Here is an 18,426-nt window from a genome sequence, read left to right as displayed (position 1 = left end):
TGGAGCTGAGATCAGCTATCTTGTGTACTCCAAATCCCAGGTTCCTCAACGCCACCCAATGCCTAATGCTTACATGACCTTGAAGAGTAAGGGAGCAAGGCCCAGGGAGAATCTCAGTCAACCAGTTATTACCACCATGCCTCCTTGGCATAAAATTTTAAAGTGAGATGTTGCTGCTATCTTGGAGCAGAACATTTTCTGCCAAGGGTTGTTGCCTGGAGGTGTTTTCCATACTGCATGCTCACCCAGAAGACTGGTTTTAAATATGCCCAACCAACAAACAGAGAGAAGCCTACACTTAAGAAAATTGGAGTCAATATTTGTTATGGCCCTGAAGTCCTGCAGACTAACAGGATGTGGGCACAGAAGCAGTCATTGGTCATGGAGTATGACACAGCTCCCACACCACTGCCAGCACCCTGGCCCACCCACCACCCCTGTCTGCTTCAGACACTTCAAGTGAGGATACAGAGTGGATTGTAGATGCAACTCCTAGGAGGCTGAGACCTGTGGTGTGTGGGCACAGTCCACATTCCCACAAGCTTTAACACATGTCAAAAATAAAATATCACCAGTCAATGAAAACAATAGAGCTCCCATTTCCCACCCATCCAATTGGCAAAATTTGAGAATACCAGTTCTTTGTATTGTCAAACATGTGGAGGAAATGAGAATTCTTGCACATGGCTGATAATATAAATTAGTTTGGAAAACATTTGGTATATTGAAAATGTATGTGGCCTATCACCCAGCTATACCATTTCTAGCTATATATTTCTGGAGGAAATGTCCCATATGTGCACAAGGAGATGTGTGTAAGAAGGTTCACTGTAACTTTCTATGTGATGTCCAAAGATAGAGGGATTATAGATTTTGTGGCCTATTCACACTGGGGAACTCCATGCAGAAGTTGAAATGAATGAATTAGATTATTATAAATCCACACGGTTACATCCTGGGAACATAATGTTAACTGAAAAAAAGAAAGTCACAGGATGATAAATATAGCATTTCACTATCTCTGTGGGTGTTTTTAAAATACACTATTATGATATGTTATATGAGGAAAGAAAAAAGACATAAATTGAAAGATGCTCAATAAATTTGTGATACCAGTGACCTCTGGGGAAGGAAGAAGTGGAATGGGACTGGGAAGGAGAACAAAGGGGACTTGGACTTTCTCTGAAGCAAATACAATGAAACATGCACATCTGCTCCTTCTGGCTAGGGGAATTTGTTACATTCTCTATTGTTTCTGTACTTACATACTTGTCCAAAATAAAAAGGAGAAGGGTATCTTGAAAAAGCACTGCTCTGGAAAGCAGTTTGCGCACCACCTTGGCTGCGCCATCTTAGCTCCTCCTAACTCTGGTGTAACATCGCCTGTCTTCTGGTAAGGACCTGAGCAAGTATTGGGTCCAGTCCAATTCTGGGGTCAGTTATTCTGTGAAAGTCAAATGTAACTTAAGGTTTTAAAAGGAGGAAAGTCTAGCTAAGATGTAGAACATTGCCAGTTGTATTTTAAATAAGTTTTCTAATCTTAAAATATAGTCAGAGAAAGAGTAAAACTTCCTGATAAGTCAATATATAATAAATCCCAACATAGTGTCCTAAGGTTAGGAATCAGACAGACCTGAACTTAAATTCCAGGATCATTATTTCCTAGTTTTGAATCATTTGGCAGAGAAACATATTTGCATCTCAGGCTCCTTCACCATAAAATATGGAAAGGAATCTCTTCCTCATGGCTCTGTTGTGGGAACTTCATGAATGAATAAGGTCTGTCCTTATTCATTCCTCAGGCAAAATAGACACCTATAATCCTGACCATATTTCACTACTTCTAAGTCACAGAGTTGCTTCCATTTAAGAATCTCTGAAACCAGGGCCTACTTATAATCTATGGTATCTTAAAATTATAATTGGTGGATTTTTTTCTTATTTCTTACCATGAACAACACAAAAATATGTCTTATAATTCTATTAAATATAGTAGTTTCTGACTTTCCTCTTTCATGTAGTAGGTATGTGTAAATCTAGATTAATCAGTAATGTTATCAGGCTGTTATCTAATCTGTATCGCCAACCCTGAGAAAAGCACTCATAAGAACTTACCTCATTTTAATCAGCCGTACCAGCTTTCCTAGAGAAAAAAAATAAACGGGGTTCCCTCCACAGTGGAAGCTTTGGCCCTAGACAAGATGTATCCCTAAAATCAATCATCATACCTTCAACATGTTTTATGGTTCTCCTGAAAGACTGAAGGTAGGCAAGATAGGCATATCTGAAGAAAGCGTTAAGTACACAATAAAGCTGTAAACAAGCCCCAAGCTCATCTTCAGATCCAGTTTCTTAAAAAGCAAGAGAAGTATTAGCTAAGCCTTTTTGAGAAATGAGGAACAATTTGGATAACTTTTGAAACATAAAAAAAAGTAACAGGAAAATAAGATATAAGCCCCAGGAAATGTATATAATAAGAACACATTGTGCTTCATATTTTTTGAAGATGTTTCATCTATTTTATTTGATAGATTATCACGAAAATTTCATGAATTAAAAGAATAAATATTATTCTCCTTTTACACATCAGACAAATTAGGCATGGAAATAAGTGGTTTGTTAAGATCACATAACTAGTATAAACAGGAGTAGAACCCAGATGTTCAAATTCTCATTCTTTTTTGTTTGCTTGTTTGTTTAGTTTTGTTTTGTTTTGCTCTAACAGCAACCAAGAAAAAAAAAAAACACACAAAGATTTTATTTGTGTCCTCTTATGGGCTTGCACGCCAAATATTTTACTTATCTTGCTTTTCTGATCACCCTTTCAACCTATCTCATAAGCAACAGCCCTGAATTTCTCTTTTTCTTTCCTTCCAATGTATGGACCCATAAAATCATTCCTTTGAAAAAATCTGACAATCTGCTGTGACAGTAAAAGCCAATGTATTCACTTTTGTCATAGCCCAGCCTGGCAATTTGCCTGTGTCTTCTGGCATATTCTAATGAAATTACTGCTCAACTTACAGTGTACTTTCTTACAGCCCTGAGTGAATTCCCCTGCCCCATTAATCTGTATTTTCATCTACCCAAGATGTCAACTTGATATCTTATTTTCCATTCTGCCTAACTCGCTAGTAACACAGTCTGTGAAACAACATATCCAGTGGAAATTGCTCCGAGAAAATGTGGTCATAAACGTGTCAAGTTTATCATGTGCTAAGGTTTTTTTTTAATACAGTTCCGATAGGATTAGGATATATGTAATCAAAAAACACATCTGTGTTTTTATTTTCAAACCAAGAGAGATTCCCAGAACTCTTTAAAGTAGTGTTTTTTACCTTCAGCCAACTTGTTGTGGCCCATTGCCAATCATTCATCCATTATTTTCTTGTGCAGAAATGACATGAGAGGATTAATTTGTATCCTGTGGAACCTCCAGCCAAAACAGTTGGTCAATAATAATTGCTACTTTTCACTGAATGCCTACTATGCACCAAGTGTTATGCATTACTTGAGGAGATTAAGTATTATTAAACTGGTTTTACAAGTGATGAAGTTGAGATTTAGAGAAGTCAAGTAATTGTCATAGGTCACCTCGCTAATAAGTATAAAGTTAGGATTTGAACTCAAAGCCTATGCCCTTAACTACTCTGATATGAGTTTAATTTGATCTGAACTTCTATCTTTAAAAAAGGGATTCAAAGCCAGGTGTGGTGGCTCACGCCTGTAATCTCAGCACTTTGGGAGGCTGAGGTGGCTGAATCACGAGGTCAGGAGATTGAGACCATCCTGGCTAGCACATTGAAACCCCATCTCTACTAAAAATACAAAAAATTAGACTGCACTCCAGCTTGGGCAATAGAGCAAGACTCCATCTCAAAAAATATAAAATAAAATAAAAAGGAATTGAAAATTTAGAAATCTGGAATTCTGACTGAATGTTGAGTAACTCTTTAATCCTATTAATATTAGTGTGTTTTGGTTTTTACATATTCAGTCAACTGATACCATTTTTCTTTATTCTGCTTGGTCCTGGGGATAACATGGTGAGTAAAAGCAGATATGGTATCCATCCTTATGGAGTTTACAGCCCAGAGGAGACAGCAACACTAATCAAATCACACAGAAAAAGGTAAAATTACACTTTGGCCAGGAGCAGTGGCTCACACCTATAATCCCAGCACTTTGGGGAGCTGAGGTGGGTGCATCACTTGAACCCAGGAGTTCAAGACCACCCTGGGCAACATAGTGAGACCCTATCTACAAAAAATACAAAAATCAGTCAGTCATGGTGGTGTGTGCCAGTAGTCCCAGCTACTCAGGAGGCTGAGGTGAGAAGACCACTTGATCCTGGGAGGTAGAGGTTGGAGTGAGCTGAGATCATGCCACTGCACTCCAGCCTGTGTGACAGAGTAAGAACCTGTCAAAAAAAAAAAAATACATTTTAATATCCTATACCACATTTAATCCTATGAAGGAGACATCTGGTACCTGTTCAGGGACCCTGACTGAGACCTGGAGGTCAAGGCAAAGCTTTCAGAGTAGGAACTGTTGTGATCCACAATCCATGGAGCAAAGCCTTGGTTGCTGTTTCTAAAGGTGAGGAAACAACAAGAATAAGGATCTCCATCTGAGTCTGCGGTCAGTGCTTTTGAACTGAATCCAAAGTGTCCCCCACTGACTTGGTCTCATAGTAATTTTCTCATCAAAAAAGACACTGTCTCCATCCGTTTTGGCTGAGCGTAAGTATGTTTGCAATAGCACACATGCCATTGATGGCTTGGACATGAAGGATGGCAGGGAGAATAGAGTCAAGGATAACTGTGATAATATAAACATAGGCAACTAAGAACTGAGGACCATCCCTCACTAGCAGTAGTAGAGCTGAGCAGCAGAAAAGGTTTGGGGAAAACTTGGATTGCAATAATATGATCCATTTTAGACACAGATTTAAATGATGGTAAAATACTAGTAGAAACACTTTGCAAGCCTGGGCAACATAGGGAGACCCTGTCTCTACACAAAGTGAAAAACAATTAGCTGGGTGTGGTAGCACATGCCTACAGTCTCAGCTACTACTAGGGAGGCAGAAGCAGGAGGATCACTTGAGCCCAGGAGTTCAAGGCTATAATGAGCTGTGATTACAGCACTGCACCCCAGCCTGGGTAACAGAGCAAGACCCTGGAAAGAAAGAGAGAAGGGAAGGGAAGGGGAGGGGAGGGGAGAGGAGGGGAGGGGAGGGGAGGGGAGGAGAGAAGGAAGGGGAAGAGAAGAAGGAAAGAAGAAAAGGACCTTGCAGATTGAGGGGAAAAAAATGATAGCAAAATATAAAAATGGGGATACAATTAGAATTTATCTACAGCCTGTAACAATAACCCGTTATAATTACATCATCATCATCATCATCATTTCACATGGTGCTTACTATAAGTCTACACACCTGTTAACTGTTGAAATCTCAGAACAAGCCTGCGAGGTGAGTATTTTAACATCCCCATTGAATGGATCAGGAATCTGAGACCCAGAGTGTCTGTGGCACAGCCACAGCAATAATGCTGAGTCAGATCCAAACCTAGGCAAGCTGGTGCCCAAGGTCACATCCCTAACCACCCTAGTGCCTCCCTACATATCATGACAGAGTACAATTCACTTGGACATCTTATTCCACACTTCATCCTCACAGCAGCACCACGCAGGGAAAACTGTTAACTCATCTCTATAGATAGAACAATAAGGCCTTCCTGAGTCACAGAGTTCCAGATCCCAAACCCATGATTTCTGGTTCCAAATTCAGCATTTTTTCTGCTCTACTTTAGCTGCCCCTAAAAGCTAAAGAGGTCTTGCTTTAGATAACATGGAGGGAAAAGAAGGAATTTGCACAAGTGTTGAGGGGAAAAGAGGTGATGGTAAAGAATGAAAAGTCAGAAGAAAAAAAAAAATCCCAGAGAGCTTAAAACAGATATTTTCCTTGCCAGTAACAATCTAGTCAAACGATAACTGACCACCTGCTGTGGGCAGAACTAACTTTGGTGTTTGATGTTTGCTGAAAGGCAGGTGCAAAGACAATGCTGATTAGACCTGATTCTTGCTTTAGATGAATTGATAATCTTATTGAGGCATAAGCTAGACCTTAAACAAAGATAAGCATTTTACAGGGCAATGTGTGGTCTCAGCCGGAGAACTCAAAGTGAGCAGCAGGATGTCAGCAGAGGCAGAAGTCCCAGCTGAACTGTCAGAAGAGCCTTCGGGAGGGCAGGTGCGGCCTGAGTATTCTATTAAGAGAAGCATTTTGTGCTCTTGCTCTTCTGTTTATTTATACATAATATTTATAAGGCTCCTGAAGCCTTTTCTGACAGTTCAGTCTGGGACTTCTGCCTCTGCACATTTAGCTTAATCCTTTCTAGATCAAGATAGGAGAAAACTAATTCAAATCCTTCCCTCCCTGCTACTTTTCACTCCCAAAATATGAAAGATAATGACAAGGCCATGTGCTCACGCCTGTGATCCCAACACTTTGGGAGGCTGAGGCGGGAGGATCTCGTGAGCCCAGGAATTTGAGACCAGCCTGGGCAACACAGGGAGACCCTGTTTCTACAGAAAATTTAAAAATTAGCCAGGCGTGGTGGTGCACACCTGTAGTCCCAGCTACTCCAGAGGCTAAGGCAGGAGGACAGCTTGGGCCCAGGAAGTCAAGGCTTCAGTGAGCTATGATTCAGTGAGATATGCACTTCAGCCTGGGTGACAGAGCTAGACTGTCTCAAAAAAATAAAAAAGAGAGATAACAACAAATTATCTAACCACAACACTGAGACGGTTACTTGAGCGGCCTACCCCAGAGTTAGAAAGTCCTTTGAATGAGTCCAGGGGCCCACGCTCCAACTGTTAAACAAGTCACACAGTCCCTCAAGGAAATAACGTCCCTTTTAGGACTCAGCATGCCTTGGCTGCTGAGTTAAAGAAACATTAGCCCATCCATGTGATTCCTGGTTCCCAAGAAGAAACTAACCCAACACGGACATTTGTTAAAGTGGTTTCCTTATCATGTTACAGGAATCACCAAAAGCTCATCTATAATCAGGAACCTTGGGTTTTATTTATTTTTATTTTTAAATTTTTGTTTTTGTTGTTTTTATTTTTTAGAGGCAGTGTGGCTCTGTCACCCAGACTGGAGTGCAGTGACTCAGTCATACTCACTGCAACCTTGACCACCTGGGCTCAAGTCATCCTTCCACCTCAGAATCCCAGGTAGCTGGGATTACAGGTGCATACCACTGCACCCAGCTAATTTTTTATTTTTATTTGGTAAAGACAGGGTCTCACTATGTTCACCAGGCTAGTCTTGAACTCCTAGACTCAAGTGATCCTCCCACCTTGGTCTTTCAAAGTTCTGGGATTACAGGCGAGAGTCATCACGCCCAGCCTGAACCTTGGGGTTATAAAATTCTGCCTACAAGTCCAGCTGTGTCAAAATATATGCCTGAAGTAAAGGTCATAAGTTTTACCAGTTCCTTTCCCCTTGATGTGGAATCCTATTTCTGCTGTTGAATGGGATTTGTATACATTGAGTTCATTAAAGGCAATTATATAAGGGACCTAGAATAGGCAAATTCATAGAGACAGCAAGTAGAATAGTGGTTGCCAGGGATGGGAGCAGGGGAATATTGGGAGTTAGTGCTCATTGAGTATGGAGGTTCAGTTTAGGATGATGGGAAAGTTCTGGAGATGAGTGTTGGTGATAGTTGCATAGCGATGTGAATGTACTTAATGCCACAGAGCTGTATGCCTAAAACTGGTTAAAATAGTAAACTTTACGTTGTATATATTCACACAATTTCTTTTAAAGAGTGGAATGAAGAGAATTTGTTTCTAAATCATTACTAAAATCATCTCCTAAGGTCCATAACAAGACACCTTTTTATGACAGACAAATTTTTAGTAAACTTTTAGAAAATTCCCATAAAGAAGGGAAGGAAGAAATGATGGCTTTGTGCGTAACATGAGAAAAGTCAAACTGTTTGCTAGGAGCCATAGTATGAGTAATGCAGGTGAATCATGGCTGTTTCCTGGATTACTTAGGGAAAAACTCAGTCCCCAGAGTGGTCACTCGGCAGTCTGAGAGAAGTGCCTTGAGGCTTCCAGCCAATTGCTATGAGTTTAAGAAAACCAAGTCTTCAAAACTATTAGGTTGGTGCAAACATAATCGCGGTTTTTGCCTTTCCTGTTTTTTTTTTTTTTTTTTTTTTTGAGACAGAGTTTCACTCTTGTTACCCAGACTGGAGTGCAATGGCCTAATCTTATTCACTGTCACTCACTGCAGTCTTGTCTCTCAGGTTCAAGCGATTCTCCTGCCTCAGTCTCCCAAGTAGCTGAGATTGCAGGTGCTCGCCTCCACATCCAGCTAACCTTTTGTATTTGCAGTAGAGATGGGATTTCGCCATGTTGGCCAGGCTGGTCTCAAATTCCTGGCCTCAGGTGATCCACTGGCCTCCCAAAGTACTGGGATTACAGGTGTGAACCAGCACGCCCAGCCTTTGCCATTACTTTTAATGGCAAAAATCACTAACGGCAAAAACTGTGATTACTTTTGTACCAACCGAATACATTTTGTTACCTAGTACAGGCAACTTCATAGAGACAGAAGTGGAATAGAGGTTACCAAGGGATGGGGGGATATTGTTTAATGGGTACAGAGTTTCCCTTTGGGGTAATGAGAAAGTTCTGGAAATAGTGGTGATGGTTGCATAGTATTGTGAATGTACTTGATGTCACTGAATTGTACACTTTAAAATGGTTACATTTTATGTTATGTATATTTTACCATACCTTTTAAAAAAAGGTAGACCACTTCAGCTATTTGCAACAATAAAATAAAGATCCCTTCTGGAAAAAAGAAAAAGTGAATCCTAAGGAAAAAGACCAATAAAGAATTGGCAGATGGCCAGGTGCTGTGGCTCAAGCCTGTAATCCCAGCACTTTGGGAGGCCGAGGCAGGTGGATCACGAGGTCAGGAATTCAAGACTAGGCTGACCAACATGGTGAAACCCCGTCTCTACTAAAAATACAAAAATTAGCCAGGTGTGGTGGTGCATGCTTGTAATCCCAGCTACTCAGGAGGCTGAGGCAGGAGAATCACTTGAACCTGGGAAGTGGAGGTTGCAATGAGCCAAGATGGCACCACTGCACTCCAGCCTGGGTGACAGAGCCAGACACCGTCTCAAAAAAACAAAAAAAGAATTGACAGACATTGGTAGGGCAGGGGAGAGAGGGCATTATATTTCACAAAACAGGTTGTTATGGACATGAGGCAGCATTTAGTCAGTCAACTCTGCAGACATGTGTCCCAGGCAACCGACTGGCAAGGCCCTTGTCAGACAGAAGTTTTCCAAGTGGCCCAGTCCCTCTCTCGTTAGCCTCCTGTGCCCTTCCTTTTCCTCCTCCTGAACTCTTTAGAGTCCTAACTGATCATTTTCTGCCTTTTTTATTGTCAACCACCCACGTTGAATAAACAAAACACACAGGATGGAGGGGGATGGTGAGGAGGAGGCACATTTCAGAGTTAAGAAAACAAATAGCCAGCGAAGCACAGAAGACCACAACTTGATTTAGACAGGTTTAGCTATGGAAATAAGTGTCAGGCGAGTTGATTGTTTCCAGACCTCAACAGACCAGAGATGGAGAGAGCAAACCGTACCATTTATCACAGCAAGTTCACACGGGGTGGAGTCGAGGTTAAGGAAATGGATGGGAAGAAACAAGAAGGGGAGTTAAGGTCCCTTTTCATTAAGTTGTCACTGAGAAAGCCAAGTGTGTAATAAAGCTCTGTTGGGTACTGATTAGACTCTGTGCGTTTGGGCAGGGAAGGAAAAGGGAAAACCCAGAGAGCCCAGAGAACAGTAGGAACTGTGAAAGGATGACGGAATACCAATCATGACATGACTCTTGATGGAGCGGAGCAGACAGGGTTGACCCAAACCAAACCCAGAGGCCACAGAGCCACACAGCCACTCACGGAGATGTTCCCATGGACTGCCCAGATGGGAGCATCTCCGGAGGGATGAAGAGGCAAGAGGAAATGTGGACCTTGCGGAAGGTCAACAGGCTCTTCCTCTTTGGCCCTCTTGGCCATCAAGAGATCAAGAAAGACCCAGACGGACCTTTTTTTTCCATGAGCTCTTTACAGTGACACGAGCACAAAGACAACCAGAGCCTTAAAAAAAAAAAAAAAAAAAAAAAAAAAAAAAAAACAGCTGTGGCTGGCTGTATGTAGACGGAATTGATGAAGGCCTTGTTTTCCAAGTTGAATTATTATAACAGAGCTGCAGAATGAGCTACATGCATTGTAAGTCAAGTCTTCCCTTTTGAGGGCTATCCATATAAACATTAAGCTCTTTCTTATTGCAGCAGGTCAAAATGCTACATATGCATTCAGACAACACCACTGGTAATCTAGGAAAACTCTGCCAATCAAAAGGCCACATGCCTGAGCATCCTGGCCTTTGAAAGTTCTGTGAAACATTGTGAAAAGTGCCGTAAGGGCCATGGCCAGAGAAAGAGAAGGCAGACCAAGCAAATACAAACCAAGCGAACATACTCATGGAGTGCCAATTAGGACAAAGGAATAAAGCCCGAAAGGAGCCCAAAATTGCTAAAGCAAAACAAAGTTTAAAGGGAATCCAAAATGGGAGCTTCCTGGAGAATCAGGTTTACAAGTAAAATTGTGAACGTTTGCTATTAAACCAGTAACACTAACATCATTAACTACCATCACGCTGAAAGAAACATATTTTTGCCACTTCAGAGCAAAGGAACAAAATACCTTCAGCCCAACCAGTCATAGTTTTTTTCCTTCTAGACTTTGTTCCTTTAACTGCCAAATTCTGTACAATTTTTACTGGAGGATTATAATTAACTGTGTTAAAATGAAGACATTTTATTTTAACTTTTTGTGTCCTATATATTATCAAAATGATCGGGAAAGCAGCAGAAAATGAGTCCCCCTTCCTTACATATACACACACACGCACACACGCTCACACTTCTCAAGTTCATTGAGTACAGTTTTTGCATATGGAAATCATCACTCTCAGTTACCAAGCAACTGCCATGATTCGTTTTTCTATCTTCTGATGGTTCCTTTGTGTCGCCTTTAATGGAGAATTGGACTGGTTAGTGTCCAAGGTCCTTTACAACACCAAGGTGCCATGAGTCTATGAAGGAGGCGGGGTCATACACTGCCAAATGGAGAGTTCTAACAAAGAGCAGAGGGGCCAGGCAACTCTCACCCTCACCCAATGCTAACACCGATACGGCCCTCAGGCAATCATGGTGCCAATACTGCAGTGACAGGAAGGGATTCGGCATAGTTGAGGTTTTCTTAATTTTATTAAAAAAAAAAAATGCTCTGCGAGCACAACTTCAAGACATATTCCAGCCACTGTCCACACTGCCCCACTTCTTAGCAGATTGCTGTCTCTAAGGTCCTCCTATATAGATACTCTGTAGCAGTCACAATCTGTGTGCTAGTTTCTCAGCGGTAAACTTGGAATAAGAGTAACACCGACCTCTCTTTCCCAGTAGCAATGCTGTGGGGATTGACTAATTAAGCCCTGTGAAATGCCTTGAAAAGTAGACAATAGGACTATCTGCCTGTCAGAAAGAATTCACACTATTCCCCCAATGCCTGACCCGAGGGTGGCGGCTGTAGTTCATGTCACCCTTTGCTGATATTTTGTCACACTTGGACAAAGGGCTCTGGAGTCAAAGGGCAGCTTAAACCACACACCCCATATCATGCTTAGAGGAATTCCTGGGAACTGGTTTGGTGTTGACAATTGCCCGCTGCTCTGAATCACTTCCTTTCTTCCTGTAGATTGGCTCTTTTCTTGATTTTTGCTCCCAGATGAACTGGGTGTGCATGTCTGTTGTGGGAGAGGGACCATCACTCTGACCCCAGGCTTGTATTTCCAGATGACACGAGGCCTCCAATGCTTTTTTTTACTGTGCACCAGGTAGAGATCCCTTTAGAGCTTCCTATTCCTGCCGCTCTCACCTATTTCCTAATCTTGGCTCTGGTTTCATTGTGATATTGATCAACCTTAGGGAAATCCTTGACTAGCAAGTAGTTCCACCAAGATGAAGCTGGAGAAACCAGAGTGGCTCAGTGCTCACCACCTACATAATTACCCAGGAATGTTGTGAGTAATAAGTCGCTGTGGTCTTGGTGCAAACAGGTCCCTGAAAACATCTGGGCTTTCTGCAGATGGTTTACTAATCCACATACATCACTGACAATAAGCTCTTTACAAAACCCTCTTAAAGCATATTGAATGTGACAGGTTTCCAGAATTTTTAGAAGCAGGGATCCTAGGTTTAATGTGCTGATGTTCAGAAAGGCTGGTGGCACTCTGAGCATCTGCATAGCTTCTTCTGAGTAATCTGGTGATGAAGTTATTGCAAAGGAGTGGACTTTTCTTTAAATTTGATGTGACAGAGATTAAAAAAAAAACTGTGATGAGGAATAAGTTAATGGAGTATATTAAACATGTATGTTCATGTATTTAAAATGGTAATCTAACTTTTCATTTAGATCAAAGGAAAATAACATAGCCAATTAAATGAGGGCTTAAATTACCTATTTTAGATGGCTGTGTCACAGCTTGGAGTATGAACCTGCCTTGTGTATCTAACACAAGTTGACATATTCTCTCAATGAATGAAACGCAAATTATATAAACCACTGAATAGATATTTAGTGTAATCAATACCTGAATCCCCCTAACCCTTTCAGTCTTTACGTCATGATGCTAGCCTCTGGGGATACTATAATGAATACACATGGTATAGGAAGAAGCTACCAGTGCAATGCCTATCTGTCCATTTTCTCTTCTGATTCCTATTGTGACTTACAGACTGTGGAAAGAAGTGACCTTGATAAGGATATGGCAAACGAATTGACTACTTAGTACACAAATTCATGACCTTGGCCTCATAAACGTAGCACTCAATCAAACTAGTAAAGTCCATAAATAGAAAGAAGTAATGCTACTTACTCAGAATTGCTTGTCCAATGTCACATAACTATATATATATATATATATAAAATAAAAACTAGCCTGAACATACTCATAAACATTATGGAGGGAATATAAAGTGATAAACCTCTCAATTGGAGAAAGTGAGGACAATTTGGCAATGTCCGTCACTTCTATGCACATAACTTTTGACCCAGTGAATTACACTTTTAAGAAGTCCTCCAATAGACATACACATGTGTGTTTGCAAAAACATATACAAGGCTATCTGTCGGTTTATAGCAGCAAAAAACTACAACAACCTAAATACTCATCCATAGGGAATTGGTTGGATCAATTACAGTATCATCACACAATGCAACACCATGTGGTCATTTTTAAAGAATGAAATAGATCTAAATGTAATGATATGGATCAATCTTTTTTGTTTTTTCTGAGACAGAGTCTTGCTCTGTCACCCAGGCTGGAGTGCAGTGGCGCGATCTCGGCTCACTGCAACCTCCACCTCCCAGGTTCAAGCAATTCTCCTGCCTCAGCCTCCCAAGTAGCTGGGACTACAGGTGCTCTCCACCATGCCCAGCTAATTTTTGTATTTTTAGTAGAGATAGGGTTTCACCACATTGGACAGGCTGGTCTCGAACTCTTGACCTAGTGATCTGTCTGCCTTGGCCTCTCAGCATGAGCCACCGTGCCCTCCCTGGATCAATATGGTGCAGGTTGTAATGAATAACATGATACCATTGAGATTTTTTAAGGGATTAAAAGAATTTTTTAAAAAATACACAAATTTTTTTTTTAAAAAGTTTTTTAAAATATATGATATACAAATAAGCACATAATATATGCACATGTATCACAAATATATTATGCATGTGTGCTTGAATATACATAGACACTTGCAGAAGTAGTAACAGAGGTTGCTTGAATTTAGTGTCAGGGATAACGGGAATCTACTTTTCTCTATATCCCTTTGGTATGGTAATGCTTGAATTTTTTTCCCCCCAGAATTTTAGAATAATGAACAAGATAAAAATGACCTGAAAAGCTTTGTCTCCTTGTCCTGTCTCCCACTTCAGTGGCTCCTGGTGCTCATCTATGCCTACAGCACCCAGTATGTTTGAGTGCCTCAAATGGGCTCCAAACAACTTGAGGGCAGGGACTATGGCTCATTTGTTTGGACCTTCCTTGGGCAAGCTCTGTAACTTCTGTCAATCTGTTTCCTCATTGGTAAAATGGAAATGAGCCTAACAGTGGTCGCTGATATTTAGTAAGTAACTAGCATGGGTCCAGTCTGTGTGCTTAGTGCTTTTAACGTGGATTATTTTATCCAGTCTCAAAACGACCCTGATTAGTTTTGCTATCATCCCCATTTTATAGACGAGAAAAGAGATTTTTTATTTTTATTTTTGGAGACAAAGTCTTGCTGTATTACCCAGGCTGGAGTGCAATGGTGCAATCATAGCTCGCTGTAGCTTGAAACTCCTAGATTCAAGTAATCCTCCCACCTCAGCCTCCCTCCCACCTCCCTCTTCCCAAGTAGCTGGGACTAGAGGCATGTACCACCATGCCTGGCTAATTTTTTTAAATTTTGTGTACAGACAGGGTCTCATTATGTTGTACAGGCTGTTCTCGAACTCTGGCCTCAAAGATCCTCCTGCTTCTGCCTCCCAAATCACTGGAGTTACAGGTGAGCCACCACACCTGGACAGGAAGAAAACTTTTATCATCAAACTAACAAGTGGAAGAGTCAGGAAGATGTGTCTGTTTCCAGGATGCATGTACATTTATAGGGCTGTGGTAAGAAGTGAGAAAGTACAGGAGAAGTGTCTGGCCCTCAGTAGGTGTTTAGGAAATGCTAGATATGATTACTGGTGTTATTCCTGCCCTACCAAGAAACTCTTCCAGTCATTAAAAACATGCACCTGATTGAACAGAAAAAAAGTGGCTTTATCCTGAAATAACATGAAATTTTAGCAGGCACATGGCCACAGCTTGGGCTCAAACATGTGGAAGCATCTCTCCTCTCTTCAGTTGTGAGTGAATCGCCATGGGAGGTCATTAGGGAAAGTACTGTAGCAGGGTGTGTTTTTTTCCCTTCGGGATATGATGGTTTTACTGCTATTAAGAACAGATGTGGCCAGGCAATTACAGACTTAAGATGGGTGATCACATCTTGCATTTTAAAACTTAATCTGATCACCTCCAGGGTCAAGGAATTACATAGCTATCATAATGGATAAAGTCTGTCTTGTGCCACCACTTGTGGACCAAAGTTCAAGCCTTTGAGATCTGAAACATAGTTTATCTTTGTTCTGCGGTGTGTGTGTCTGGGGTGGGGGTGGGGGGGCGCCAGTGCAGGGGATGTGGGGTGAGGGAGAAAGAGAGAGAGAGGGACAGAGAGAGAGAGACAGAGAGAGGAGATTTATTTTCTGTGCATGTGTAAGCTGAGAGAGAGAGAGAGAGAGAGAGAGAGAATTTATTTCCTGTGCTTGTATAAGCTGCTCCAAAGCTCAGCCATGAGGGTGCCCTGTTACCCTGGCTCCCATTCAAGTTTAGCTAGTAAAGCTTCTTTTGGGAAACATGAGAAGTCAGGAGGCCACACTTCTGCTTTTAGGTCTGCTACAATTCCCTTTGCAATTCTGAGGCTTTTACTCATTTGTGAAATATGGACAATCTCACAACATTTACTTGTCCTGTCCACAAAACTTAGAGCTCTCTAAAGCAGAAACTCTTCTAGCAACCATTGAATTCTCAGTGTCCAAAATAGTGTCTGGTATATAGCAGACACTCAATAAACACTAAACGAATGAATAAATGACTCTCTGGGTTTCCTTCCAGTTATAACATAACGATCCCATAAAATCATAACTTAGTGCATTGAGTTGACTCCAATGCATGTGGCAGATAACATTTGCTGTCAGCTTTCTTGTTTTTCTCTGCCCACTATTGAGACATCTTCATGAACATTTCCACCAGAATGTAAATAACATGTACAAAAGGAGATGATTTGAGATTTGCCAAATTTTCCTCTTCTCTAGCAGTACTGAAAATGGTTTGGAAAAAGAAGAAACCATTCATTTGAAGTGTTGGTGATCTGCTGGTTTTATTTACACAGGGTGTGCCTGTCAACCACTCCCATCCATAATTGAGACCAGCCACCCACAGCACCTGTCACCAAGGCCTCTATACTCAGTTCCCCTTAGTGAGATAAGGTGAAGAGAGGCCACTAGCTAACAATGTGTGAAAGCTTCAAGTGACACGACAGTCACTCCAGATCTGGAAGGGGAAATGACAAAGGAAGACATTCTGGTTTTTTGTTTGTTTTCATGCACATGAGTCAGAGTTCTTGGCTGTAAATAAGACAAACTCACTCTGGCTGATTGAAGTGGAAGAATTTATTTTAAGGATTTCAGGTACCATGGAATAAAAAGGATACCATCACTGGTTCCACCGTGACTGCTAGGTACTACCAGTCTCTAGAAACCTGACCACGAAGATGAAGTTTAACGTGTCTCTGTCTTTGCACCATTTGATCAAGATTCACAGTTCCCAAAAGGAGAATCTCATTGGCCAGATCACAAGCCACCCTAGCTGTGAGGGGTTGGGAGACCAAGTACCTGGTCCCCTTATGCTTCATGGTGGGAAAGAAGGTTCTAAGACTCTCACAGTGATGGAGTGCCCCAAATATAAAGAATGTTCACATGCTGGTCAGCCACAGAACAATGAGAGATGTCTAGTGCATCACAGTTTAAGAGTGTAGCATCATTTATAAAGATGGGTAAAACTCAGTCTGTAGAGCCACACATCCAGTGCCCTAAGTGGGGCACATTCATGATTAATGGGCATAGGCTTGTTAGGAATTCTTGCACTACAGGCTGACAATTGGCTGGGCATGGTGGCTCACACTTGTAATCCCTGCATTTTGGGAGGCTTAGGTAGGCAGATCACTTGAGGACAGGAGTTCGAGACCACCCTGGCCAATATGGTGAACCCCCCCCTCTGCTAAAAATATAAAACTTAGCTGGGCATGGTGATGCACACCTGTAGTCCCAGTTACTCAGCAGGCTGAGGCAGGAGGATTGCTTGAACCCGGGAGGCAGAGGTTACAGTGAGCCAAGATTATACCACTGCACTCCAGCCTGGGTGACAGAGTGAGACTCTGTCAAAAACAAAAATAAAAAAATAAAGGCTGAAAATTTTACCAGTCAAAATTAAATTTTAACCAGTTAGCAGTTTCCTGGTACTTTGCCCATAACAATTTCAAAAGTTGAGCATGTGGTTGAGCACTGCATGCTACTGGCATATCACAAAACTCCATGCTGCCACCATAGATGAACTCAGGGGAACTTGTCCTTAACCAAGTTGCCATTTTCCCCTCCTAAGTCCTCGAAAGAGCAAGACGACTCCATGCTTTGCTCCTTCCTAGTCTAGTAGTGCCTCTGGAACTCCAGGAACACAGCTTATAGACTTTAGCCCCAGCTCCCCACAGGAGGGTTTGGAGGCTGAGTATAGGAAGGGCCAGGATCCACGCTGGGAAACTGCTTGGTCCATGATGGTGATCCTCAAGGCAATAAACAGGACTCAGTCCTGCAGAGGAGCTGGCCTGACTGCAGAGGACAAAAGCAGGGGTGTGAGTAGGCAAAGTGGAGGTCACAGCACGAAGCTTCTTCATCCAACCAAGGACATAAAAAGTTGCAGCAATTTCACATCCAGGAATCTAATTCCAGTATTGAGATATAGGAGAAACCAAAGTGTTGTCTCCCACTCTCACACAGCCAGCACACTTTTAACACCAGATGTGTGGGGGATGTTTCCCCATACACCAAGCAATTCTGCAACAGACGCCAGCTGGGTGTCCTGTAATTCAATTCAATTCTGGCACTATGTACCTGGAAATAGCAGAGGCTCAGGGTTTGATCCTATGAGACTGCTCCCCGTTTCAGATGTCAATCCCAGGTAGTAGGTTGTCTCCTGTACCTCTGACTGCCCAGCTAGAAACTGGAATTCCCCCGACCCACTCCTTGTTTGGATTAATTTGCTAGAGTGGATCACAGACTCAGTGAAACACTTTACTTCTGTTTGCCCATTTATGGCCAAGGATATTACAAAGCATATAGATGAGCAGTGAGATGGAAGAGATGCACAGGGCAAGAAATGTGGGAAGAGCTGTGGTGCTTCCATATCCTCTCTAGGAACCTGATATTCTGCTCTCCAGAACTCAACAAACCCTGTCCTCTGGGCTTTTATACAGGCTTCATTGCATATGTCTGATTGATTACATCATTGGTCATTGGTGTTCAACTTCACCTTCAGTTCCTCTCCTCTCTGTGGAGGTTTGGGGGGAGGGGGTAGGACTAAAAGTCCCAACCTTCTAATCCTGCCTTGATCTTTCTGG

The sequence above is a fragment of the Trachypithecus francoisi genome, unplaced genomic scaffold, assembly GCF_009764315.1.
Source record: "Trachypithecus francoisi isolate TF-2019V2 unplaced genomic scaffold, Tfra_2.0 Lachesis_group18, whole genome shotgun sequence".
NCBI lineage: Eukaryota > Metazoa > Chordata > Mammalia > Primates > Cercopithecidae > Trachypithecus > Trachypithecus francoisi.
This window is presented reverse-complemented; position numbering follows the sequence as displayed.